Genomic DNA, 11,941 nt, shown 5'->3' on the forward strand with positions numbered 1-11,941 from the left:
CTTCTCGCGAAAAAGGCGCAGTTGTTACAGTAGGGTGAGAATATTCGATGTATTTGTTATCATTATGATTCTGTTCATGCCTAATTCAAGAAACGTAAAAATGAACAATAAAATGTCTGTTACAGTTTAGTTCTAAAATTAAATTCCATCTCATTTTAATCCAATTGCTGAAAACAATTGTAATTTCTTGAATTTAACTAATTCGGGCTAAAAAATGAAGAAAACATTGTATACGGAACAGATAGTAATAGCAATAACTTAATGATAAACAATACCATTTGAATTAATTGAAAATGTTAATCACAGAATAGAAGTGAAAAATAAATGTAGAAAATTAACAACCTATCTAAAAGGTGTCCCAATATTAATATAAGATTTGAATGTTGCGTTAATTTGGGGACACTCTTTAACTTACGAACGAAATAAACAAGTCATACATATCAACTGTCCATAAAAGAATTATTCAGTAGAAAAAAGAAGTTCAAATATCGTAAATTGATTTTATATTTTATAAAAGTGTTAATGTTTCAAATATATCCTAAGAGCATTCAAAGATTCCATTAGAATTCGGAGGCTTCATTAAATGTTGAATCTTGTTTAAGAAAAAAATCTTTAAGGCAGTAATATATCAAATTTTATTTTGTATTTAAAACTAAATACAAAATGAATTTTATTTCAATAGAATTCAATACAGTAGAATTAAAATAATTCGACTTTGCACTTCTCATAGTTCAGCATTTTTAGAAAGCAAATGGAAAGCGTTGAAGAGAAAATAAGTCGCTGCATGTTGATGTCAGTGACCTCGGAACTATATATTGTGGATAAAAGGAGTTAAAATATCTTAAATTGATTTTAGAGTTTAAAAAAATATTTACATATCAAGCATATCCCAAAAGTAATCGAAGTTATTTCGAAGGTCCCATTAAATGTCGAGTCCAGTTTGAAGGAAAAACTTTAAGGTCCTAATACATCCAATTTTATTTTGTGTTTGTTGAATATAAGGAAATTAAGTGAACTCTACTCCAATGAAATTCAATACAGTAGATTCTCAAGAATTTTACAGTGCACCTTTTATAGTCCAGCATTTTTGGAAGGGAATAGATAGCATCAAAGAAAAGATAACTCATTTCATGTTGATGTCATTGACCTTGGTACCATATAATGATTGGTTGAAGAGCAGATTTTGCATTTTGAAATATTTTTTTAGTGGTGGGTGTAAACATTTTGAGCAATGCATATTATGAAACCCTCTTTTAATAAACAGGTCAATTTAGTTTCACATTTCAGTACATTTTTTGGCTTAACAACACACTAATAATCTATATTCATTTTATTTATTTTTTATTTTAGAAACTTAGTAAAAATATGTATATTTATATTTATTCATTTGTTATGACTAATGAAAGTACGCAATATTTGTCCTTATTTATATTCAATATTACGTACAGTAAATAATCACTTTTATATACAGGGTGGCTCAAAAACCTTGACCGCGGCTTTTATTCCTTAAATATTGATCATAGACATACACTGTAAATTACAAAAAGTTGCGTAAAAAAAGGTGTTAAATGTTATGAAATTGATTAAAATTTTCAGGGGATTAAATTTCAAAAAATACAAAATTTAAATTTTTATACTGACCCTGTGTAAAAACTTTCCAGTGAGTAAAATGTGTTCCATTCTCTAATAAGGTCATGTACAAAATTTCAGAAATTTATCACAAAAAGTCTCAAAGATATGAAACTACATAAATGCTGACTTAAACCACTTTTCGGTGCCTGGATATGAATTTGCAAAGAGGAAAAATCATGTCGGATGTTCATGTTTTAGGGCCGGTACACAAATTAACAAAGAAAATAATGATTGAATAAATAAATAATAGTTTTGCTATTTATTGTTCAAAAGTATTAAAAATTTGTAGAAATAATAACTTAAAGAAAAGATTACATAAAGGAAAGATTACATGAGTTTTTTTTTATAAGTTCATTGACCGTGCTATTTTTAAGTTATATTCTGTAATTCATGATATAAAATTTTAAAGTATTTTTCAGAAAGCAATAAAATATGCCTTATATCTTTAGTTTTAAATACAAATCATAGATTTTACAATTGTATTTAAAACTAAAGATATAAGGCATATTTTATTTCCTTATGATGCATTCCTGCGTCACGTCATCTGCATTGAAGCTGTAAACATTTGCATTGTAATTTGTGATTGACCCTTCACCAATTTTGTTTTAACATATCTTTGAGAGTTTTCATGACAAAATTCTGAACATGACCTTATTAGAGGATGTACATGACCTCTATGGGATTGTCCTGACCTCTAAAGGCACATTACCTTATTAGAGTTGTACATGATCTTATTAAATCATGTATATTTATTAGCACATTTTACTCATTGGGAATTTTTTTTGTACTGGGTCCATATAAAAATTTAAATTTTGTATTTTTTAAAGTTTAATCCCTTGAAAATTTTAATCGATTTCATAATATTTTGCACATTTTTTTACGCAACTTTATAATTTACAGTATATGTCTGCGATCAATATTCAAGGAATAAAAGCCGCGGAAATAACTAAACATGCTTCATGAAATAGATAGAACTTGACAAAGAGTTGATATATTCAATGTCTCATAATTCATAGAATTTGTATTTTAACTATTTGGAAAATAAAATAATAACATATTTTCATTCTACTTGCCTGTTACCTTTCTTCAACCCAACTGCCCCCTTACATCTGTATAATCTGCATAGTTGAAAGTATTAATATTGTATATTATATAACAATCTATATAATTTTGGAGAGTGTATAATATTTTTAGATTGAACATAGGTTTTACTATTAATATCTGTTTTTAACTCCCTTTCTTTAATCCATCCATCCTGTAGTTAGATATCTGCCGAATGAATGAGAATCGATAGCATTACGAAATATATCTGGTCACTCCATTGTCGATGCAGTCGGTATGTTGAAAGTAAAAACATCGGTCAAGATTCAAATTTTCAGTCTAAAGACTCTCAAAACAGAATACTTCGAAGAAATTATTGAAATCACGGAATAGAACTAACTTAGTAATAAGATCCATTCTTAAATATGACGCGGAAGATCTTAAGAGTGAGAATCCTTCGCTGTACCCTTATTGCTTCAGAAATCATAAATAATGTACCGAAGGAGCAAGAGTGATCGCTAAATGATTGTCCAATGATCGCAATGATCGGATAAAACTAAGCCCGTATTTCCGAGACATTAGCATCGCGTCGGCGCGATATTGGATTATGATTATATAAATATATTTTTTTTTCTATCGCCTCTGAAGGTCGCCGTTTCATCGGGGCAAACTCCCACGGTGACTTTGTGTAAACGATCGTTTCAAATAATCATCCCGTAGTCGGCGCAATGCATGGCCGTCGAGCGATAGGACAGGCTATGCTTTTACAATAAGTCAAATTCTTTTCTCTTCCATTTTATCATGAGAGCAAATACATGTGAAACCATTAAAATATCAAAATTTAAAATATTGAATCGCACACTAATCATAAAGGTAGAGGTGGTCGTACAATTAAGAAATTATTCTAAATTACCCACCCCTACCCCTTTGAAATAGAACTGTTCCTGTAAAATAGACTAAAAGTTTAAATATCACATTATTTAATAGTTAATTATTGCTTTGTAAGAAGTGGATTCGGTACAGAGTTGGGGTTGTTTGGATTTCCCTTTGCAATTTACATACATTTCATAAAGCCTAAATTCATAAAATTTGAACTGGTTTCTCAATATAATTAATGAAGTCCAAAGAGGCTAATTTTTTAAAAAAAAATTACCTAATACTTTTCAAACTACATTAATCACTTATTACACAATGCTACTAATGCTACTTAACCACTTATTCACAATGTTACGAATTAAGTGATTAATTAATAGCATTGCAAAGGGAAATCCAAACAACCCCAACTCTGTACCGTATCCACTTATTAAGTGATTAATTAATAGCATTTAATCACTTATTTGTTTTTAGCAGAGACATATTTCCAACTAGGTAGCTGCATAGGACAGCTAAATTGTGAAAATCCCATGTAGATTCACTTAAAAACTTTATTTTACTATTTCCCAAATAAATAAGTTTGTAAAAAATACAAATTCTATGAATTATAAAATAATAGAATAATATTGACATTTTAAGTATAATTGGTTAGCTCTCAATGTTTCATTACGTTCATTTAGTTATTAAAATTTTTATAAAGCCAAACATCTGCTTTAATAATATTACGTGCAAACATGAATGCTGGACAATCTAGAGATAAATAAAATGATATAATTTATAAAAGTTGTAAAATTTTAAAAGAAAAAATAAATCATTGGCATGTTAAAAGTATGTCAAAATATGAAATTAAATTGGAGATATATATTCATAAAAGTTGTAAATTTTAAAGAAAAAATAAATCATTGGCATGTTAAAAGTATACCAAAATATGAAATTAAATTGACCATCTAATTAAAAGAGAAGCCTCATAATGTGCACTGCCTAGAGCAACAAAGTGCCTAAATCCACAATTGATGCACAGCCTGTAATTATTTTAAAGACCAAACAAGGCATTATACATACACATTCAGTAACAATGTCTCGATTCAAAGCAACTCTATGACCGAAAATCATGGACCGCATATCCAGGTGCTTCAAAACGCTAGCCCATGGCACTCCTCAATATAATAAATTTCCCATGACTACACGTTTCATATTTTTTTTTTTTTTCCTGTTTTTACCATCTTCTCCATTTCCACGAAGTAGGTAAGAAACCGCAAACACCTGTCTGATCCTCCGGAGAGAGAGTTACTTGAATTGATTTGAGTGAAATTTGAACAGTTACCAGAAGCAAAGCCTACAGATATATAGTAGTTTCTTAGTTGTAAATGATGATCGGAAATTGTTAATATCAACTGTAACTGAGATAAAATAAGTAGTTAACACTTTTAGAATATCAGAGTACATATCCATTATGCCCGACGTTTAAAGAGCTCGCCGAAACCTACATTAATCCGAAAGTGAAGTTTTCAATCAATATTTAAGAAGTCTTACAAGTTAAAATTGGTTTATATTGCATCACATCATGAAGTATTTAATATCTGTGCGGTTTTCGTACCCCAACTGATCAATATTGGCTGGTATTTAATATGGAAATGAGGAGTAAGTATATTGTAAGGGTTTTCTGTAGAAGGCATAATATTCTGGAAAATTATTTCTCTTCTTACCCTTAACTAACAACTATAATAACACTCATATCATAATGATTCAAGGCAAAGCTCGTAATACTTCGTTAAACATCGGAACTATAACGACCATCCAAAATCTAGGCAGACACACGTGATAAAATTCAATTCTCCAGACATCAAATTAGACCGTGCCTTGAGCTCGTCCAATTTTATGTCTGGAGCTACTTTCAAGAATATAAAACAGAGAGGGAAATAAATTCATTAAAATTCCCATCATCTTTGGTCATGGTCTCTTGCCATATAAATGACCTCATATACCTAATTAGACTGCATATTCCATTACTGGATACAATTAAGAATTTGATTAAATTGGGATTTCTATGCGAGAGATTTTTTTTTTTTTTTTTGCTTTTGCATTAATTTTAAGAGAATTTTAATTACAATTTTCGGGTAAAAGCTTATAAAAAATGTCAATAAAAAACCAAGATGTTGTATAACCACTTTCTTATTAATCCTCTGAAGCTGTTCGTTATCCTACTTTGGGTCGTAGATTAGTTTTATCTTCATCTCAGTATTCTACAGAAATTAGGATAAAAAAAAGTATCGATAATTAAATAACAATATAATATCGATAATGATCATAAAAGTGTACTGTCATTATTGTTAGTGAACAAAATTTTGGCATTTATTATTAATACTTCATAATAAAGCTCATTATAATTATTTTCAGTAATTGGAAGAAACTAGAATTAAAATACTACTTTAACCCTTTCTAGGGCCGTGGGAAGTATGCTTCCCACCAAATTTATCAATATTTGTATGAAATTTTGTAGGTTGGCGTAAGTTCTGACAAAATTTTTTTAGAAAGACAGAAACTTAGATGATTCAGTTCTTTACCTCACACAAAATGATGTGTCTTGATTTGTTATTTAATTATTAAGTAACCAAATTAATTAATTAATCAAATTAAATTTATTTAATAAGCTAAATGAATCCCTTTTCTTATTCTAATATCAAGCCTAGAAACATTTTAACATAATATGACTAGAAAAAAATGGCCCTTTAAAGAATTAAAAGTACTGAATAATTTAATAAAACTAGCGGGATTGGTCCCTCCAAATACTCTCTAATAAACTTGTCGTGCCAGAGAACACTTTACATTGTATTGGCGTACAATAATTATATATTATTTTTTGGCATAAATTTAGCATTTTTACTGAATTGATCGTGTGACTCATAACGAAATATTTGTCAATTAATCCCTAGATTAGGTTAATAGTTCCCAAAAATCGAATTTGCGTTTTAGAAATGTTTTTCTCAACCAATAGAAACAAATATTTGACACGAAACTGCACTTGTAGCCACAAATTCCTATGCCAAATTTTATATATTTAAGTCATTGCATTTTTGAATTAACGCGTTTACTTATTTCTGACCACCGACAGACAGTAAACCCGTATTTGGATTTGGCTCAAAATCTGACTGATGTCTATTCTATAGATGCTAAATCTGTGCACCGAATTTCATCCGCCCAACTCTCTTCATTTTGTAAATATCATGTTAACGTATATTCAAAGAGCAGGACAGACAGACTTCCTCTGAACGGATTTACTCAAATTTTGATAGAAATCTGAAAATTTGGTGTAAAGACCGTATCCCAAATTTCAATCGTCTAGTTCAAATCCTTTTTCAATTATGTTTGTCACAGACAGACAGACAGATGGGCGGACATTTTGCAAAATTGTGTTTTTCTAACTCAGGAAGTCTAAAACGTGGAGATTCGTCAAAATCTCGACTTCGAATTTTTTGATTATTACTATACTTTCTCTATATTGCTTATACGAGAAAGTTAAAATGCCTCCAAACTACTCACTATATTTTTCAAATTAAAGTTAAATGTTTATTTTTGTAATTAACAGGAAAACTATCATCATACAAGCCTCATTATAGGTTTTAACATTTTTAGGTGTTTTGTGATTATAATTTTTATCTAAGTAATCCATACTATTACTTAAAAATATCATTGTTAATTTTTAAAAGAAAGGAAAACATTTAACTTTCCAAAAATTACTTGCAGCTCCTTGAGGAGTCGAGGTTTTATTTATTTAACTATTAACTTCTATTTATTTAACTTATGTCTCCTTTTTGATGTATAAATTCTAGAAATTTCATTGTAGTCTCCACAGATTAACAATTATTACTTTTGTAACACATTCCGTGAAAGAAGAAGAAGAAGAAGAAAAAAAAAAAAAAAAAAAAGAATCATAAAATATTTTTTCCTATATTCTGACTTTTTTAAAATTTTATATGCAGCATATCAGCTAAATATGAAATGTACCTAAAATTTCTTGCATTCATCGCTTGATAATTAGAAGGTATTGTTGAGACACCGTAGGGTAATTGTTTTATTTATCACTTTACGACCTGAAAAATGAAGTAGGCCAATAACTGCAAATAAGATGTTTCAGATATATCTAACTTTGCATTCTTAATTATTGAATACTGTTTGTGGAAAATCCTGTAATTGTTTTTGTGGTTCGCGTTAATTTCATCCCTTGATAAGCGAGTAATGCGTTGATCCCTCCCTTCATACTCTGTTTTGTATTTTATTTCTACTTTTACGATTTATTTACGCTTTATTTTCACAGTTTTCCGTGAATTGCAGCATTTTGGGCATTCATTTAGCATATATTTATTATTATTAATAATAACTTTTCATATGTTTTAGGCCATTTTCTTTCTTTCCAGTTCTCTTTACGCTTTTATTTTTTTATACATATATATATTTGCTTGTATTTTAGCTTTAGTTTGCTTTTTGTGCATCTATCTATCTATCTAATATATATATATATATATATATATATATAAAATTTTTGAAGCAGGGTTGTGGCCGATAGACACATTTCATATTTTTAACTTCTTCTTTTTATTCCATCCCGGTAGGCATGATTTATGTACAATAAGTTTTGACGGACTATCATCCTTTCACCAGCTATACAACAGCAAAGGAGCGTAAAAGAGGGATAAATTATTTATCCTGGTCTTATATACTATGAGATTACGATAAGGATTTCTCTATACGTGGCGATCGAGGCAAGGAAATCATAGGAATCTTTTAAAAAGAATTCGCTTGATCGACAGTTTTTATCCCTTCACTCGGAGAGTGTGAATTGCCGATTTAAGCATTTTACAAAGCTTCTCTTGAATTCATTAATTAGAAAAAAGTGGAATGGTATCAGGAAATAAGAGAACATTTTAGAATGGATGCGTGTGTAGTGACATTTTTAGTCTGATTTAAATCTTGATTGATTTCCTTACTTTTATTTTAAATTCCCTCTTTTAATTTTATTCTAAAACGTTGTCCTATTTGATGATCCGAATCTCACTTTTTTATTTAATTATTTCCAATACGCGTCTAGAAAACTGGTGATTTTTGGAATTTCTCACGCACCAAGCGAAAGGATAAAAACCTACGCATTTCATTCAAAGATACTGAAGATTCCCCTTCCTAAATCGACAAGTAACAAAGAAACCACTCTCACACACCTTTAATTACTTTTTAATTTATATACCTTCCCTTTTAATTTTAAAAGTAGCATGAACGCATTAATGTCTTGTCTCTATAGAGCTCCTTTAAAGTGACACCGGGGCATCTATTCCCTCCCCCTTGCCCCCCTGTTGTGACGTATAATGTGGAATGTGTGTAACATGTCGATGAAATAGGGATGTTTTCCCCCTCCCTCCCCCTTTATATGCAACGCTGTTCATGTTTACTTGTAATTTCGGGTGGATCCTAGCACAGCCCACCTCTTGGCGTCTTTTTAAATTCTCACCAAACGAGTGGTGATAACGTCGCCAATGTGGCAACCTAGACGGATTTTTATTTGGTTTTATTTTATTTATTTTATTTTTTATTATATTTATTTTATTTCATTTATTTATTATTTTATTTTTTATTATATTTATTTTATTTCATTTATTTATTATTTTATTATTATTTTATTTTAATATTATTTATCTATTATTTTATTTAATTATTATTAATTTATTAATTTTATTTATTTATTATATTTATTATTATTTCTGGCCTTCAAGTATCGTTTTTTAATTGAAAAATAATAATAATAACAAATATTCAATTAGTAGTCAACTTGGCGAGATTTCAAATAAGTCGTCAATAGGTGTGCCCATCTAGGATTTTACCGTAATTTCCATCGTGCATTAAAGTCATCAAGATACTCTCATGTATAATGAATACGGAACATGTTCCTTTTTATTGTGTTAAACATAAGATGTAGTGTTTTGTGAACTGAAAATGTTATTAATCAATATCCATATACAAGGCTAAAAATAATTAATTCAATAATTGAATGACTAATGCCGAGAGATCTGAGTTTCAATTGGACAAATCAATTCATTCACCCTCCACCCCCTTCAAATCATGAAAACCAACAATTTTCTCGGACTTACTAGAGCCAGAAAAAAAAATAATACTTTTTAATATGGATTTTTTCTTTCTTTTATTGTGCGAAAACTCGTTTAACAATAGATAGCGAAAAGAGAAATTGTCTATAGTCAGTAGCACTCAAGTTGTTCAGAAAACTACACAATATACTTTTAGCACCGTTTAATTAGTACTAATTAGGGCTCTGCATTTAAAAAATAGCTGAGTAATTGAAATAGAATTAAAGTTTGAGCTCTATTAATAGATATTCGGTTCAGTGATAATATACGCTTGTAAAGCTTTGGGTATTATGTAAATCTGAAATTTCAATGATTAGCTACTTGAACACAACTTTTCGAGAACAGAATAGATCAGCAGAATGATTTCCTATCTTGTATCAATATAAAAAGGGTTGTATTCTGAGAAATTTAATAAGTGACATAAGCAGTTTTTTTTCCCCCCCAAGATTTTTTTTTTTTTTTTTTTTGCATGAACATTACCAATAATATTAGAATTATTATTATATACTTTAGAAAAAAATGAACATCTTTAACCTTCTGTTTGGCGTAACTTTAGAGGTCTTTCCTCGATACAGAGTTGACTTGTTGTTTCTTATGGCACTTAGACACTTTTTTTTTTTAATATTTTGAAAATAATTTAGAAAAATGAAAAAAAGTTATTTAGTTTTCAAATTAATTAAGAAAAGGTACGACTTCTCTTAACCAATGAAAAATGATTGACCCCACACTACCAGGAGTTGTTAAAAATGGTTCTCAAACTCACGATCTTCCGATTCTAAAACCAAAGTTTTGCTTCAAGACATCTGCGCTGCTCAACAAATAAAAAGCACAGAAATTGATAAATTTAATGAAGCAGATATTGAAAAAATAGATACTCTGACTTTTACCATGCCATTTACAGTTTATTTTAATGGGAAGCTTGTTTCGAGAGTAAACAGCTGGTGTGATCTTCCCAAAACTTTCTCGCATACTCTCTAATAAAGTTGTTATCCTAGAGAACGCCTTGCATGGCATCGACGTTCAATAATTATGAAATATTAACCTTTGGCGTGAATTTGGCATATTTACTGAATCGACCGTATGTTCCTTGGCGTATTTTTTTGGCGATTAATCTCCGGCATGTTGTCACAGTATCCGAAAACCCAATTTGTGTTTAGAATGGGTTTTGCGCAACTGATTAAAACAAAAATGTGACATAAAACTATACTTGTAGTCACAAAATCCAATACCAAATTTCATACATTTAAGTCATTGAATTTTTTAGTTATTGCGTTTGCAAGTTTCTGAAAGCACAGACCTACAGACGGTCAACGCCTCGTTGGATTTAACTCAAAGTTTGATATGGGTCTACAGTATAAATGTTAAATCTGTGTATCGAGTTTTATTCTTCGAACTCTCATCGTTTTGTAATTATTGTTTTAACTTATATTCGAACAGCCGGACAGACCGACTAGCTCTAAACGGATTTTGTCCAAAATTTGACAGAAATCTACAAATTTGGTGTAAAGACCGTATACCAAATTTCATCCTTGTAGCTCAAAGCGTTTTTGAGTTTTCTTTGTAGCAGACAGACAGACGGACACTTTCCAAAAATTCGTTTCTCGAACTCAGGGAGGTCTGAAACGTGGTGATTTGTCAAAATCTCGAGTTCGAATTTTTGATAATCATCCAAATCATCTAAATCACAATCATCCAAAACACAAAGTAACTAATTCAAGTACAAAGTAAGTAATTCAAGCACAAAATAAATCGAACATACAGTAATCGATCACAAAGTAATTCAAGCACAAAATAAATCGAACACAATAAAGGAAAAGTATTCAAATATCTTCTTATTACACACACACACACACACAAAAAAAAAACTTATTTTTTGAAGAAGAAACTAGTTTTCTTGTCAATAGTAAGAATTACCTTTGGCAGAGCCGGTCTGAGAAGCCTCGGCCCATTTGGAAAAATTATTAATTGGCGGCTCTGACTTTTAATCAGTCTGCTCTGAAAAACTTTTTTCCAATTTTCCAATTTTCAATGAATAATAAATAATTGCTGACTTAAAAAATTAAAATAGCATACACTGAACTTTTTTATCACATTTATTTACATAATTTTTATATATGAGCCTGGACTTTTTCTATTGTTTTATTTTTATAATGAGTTTATTCTTTTTACAGAACTTTGACCTTTACTGTTATTGGTTGGAAAATAAATTCGAATAGAAAACAAAATGTACTAGAAAGTTAGTTTAACCAGGACTCAACATGATC

This window comes from Argiope bruennichi, chromosome 5 (genome assembly GCF_947563725.1).
Source record: "Argiope bruennichi chromosome 5, qqArgBrue1.1, whole genome shotgun sequence".
Lineage (NCBI taxonomy): Eukaryota > Metazoa > Arthropoda > Arachnida > Araneae > Araneidae > Argiope > Argiope bruennichi.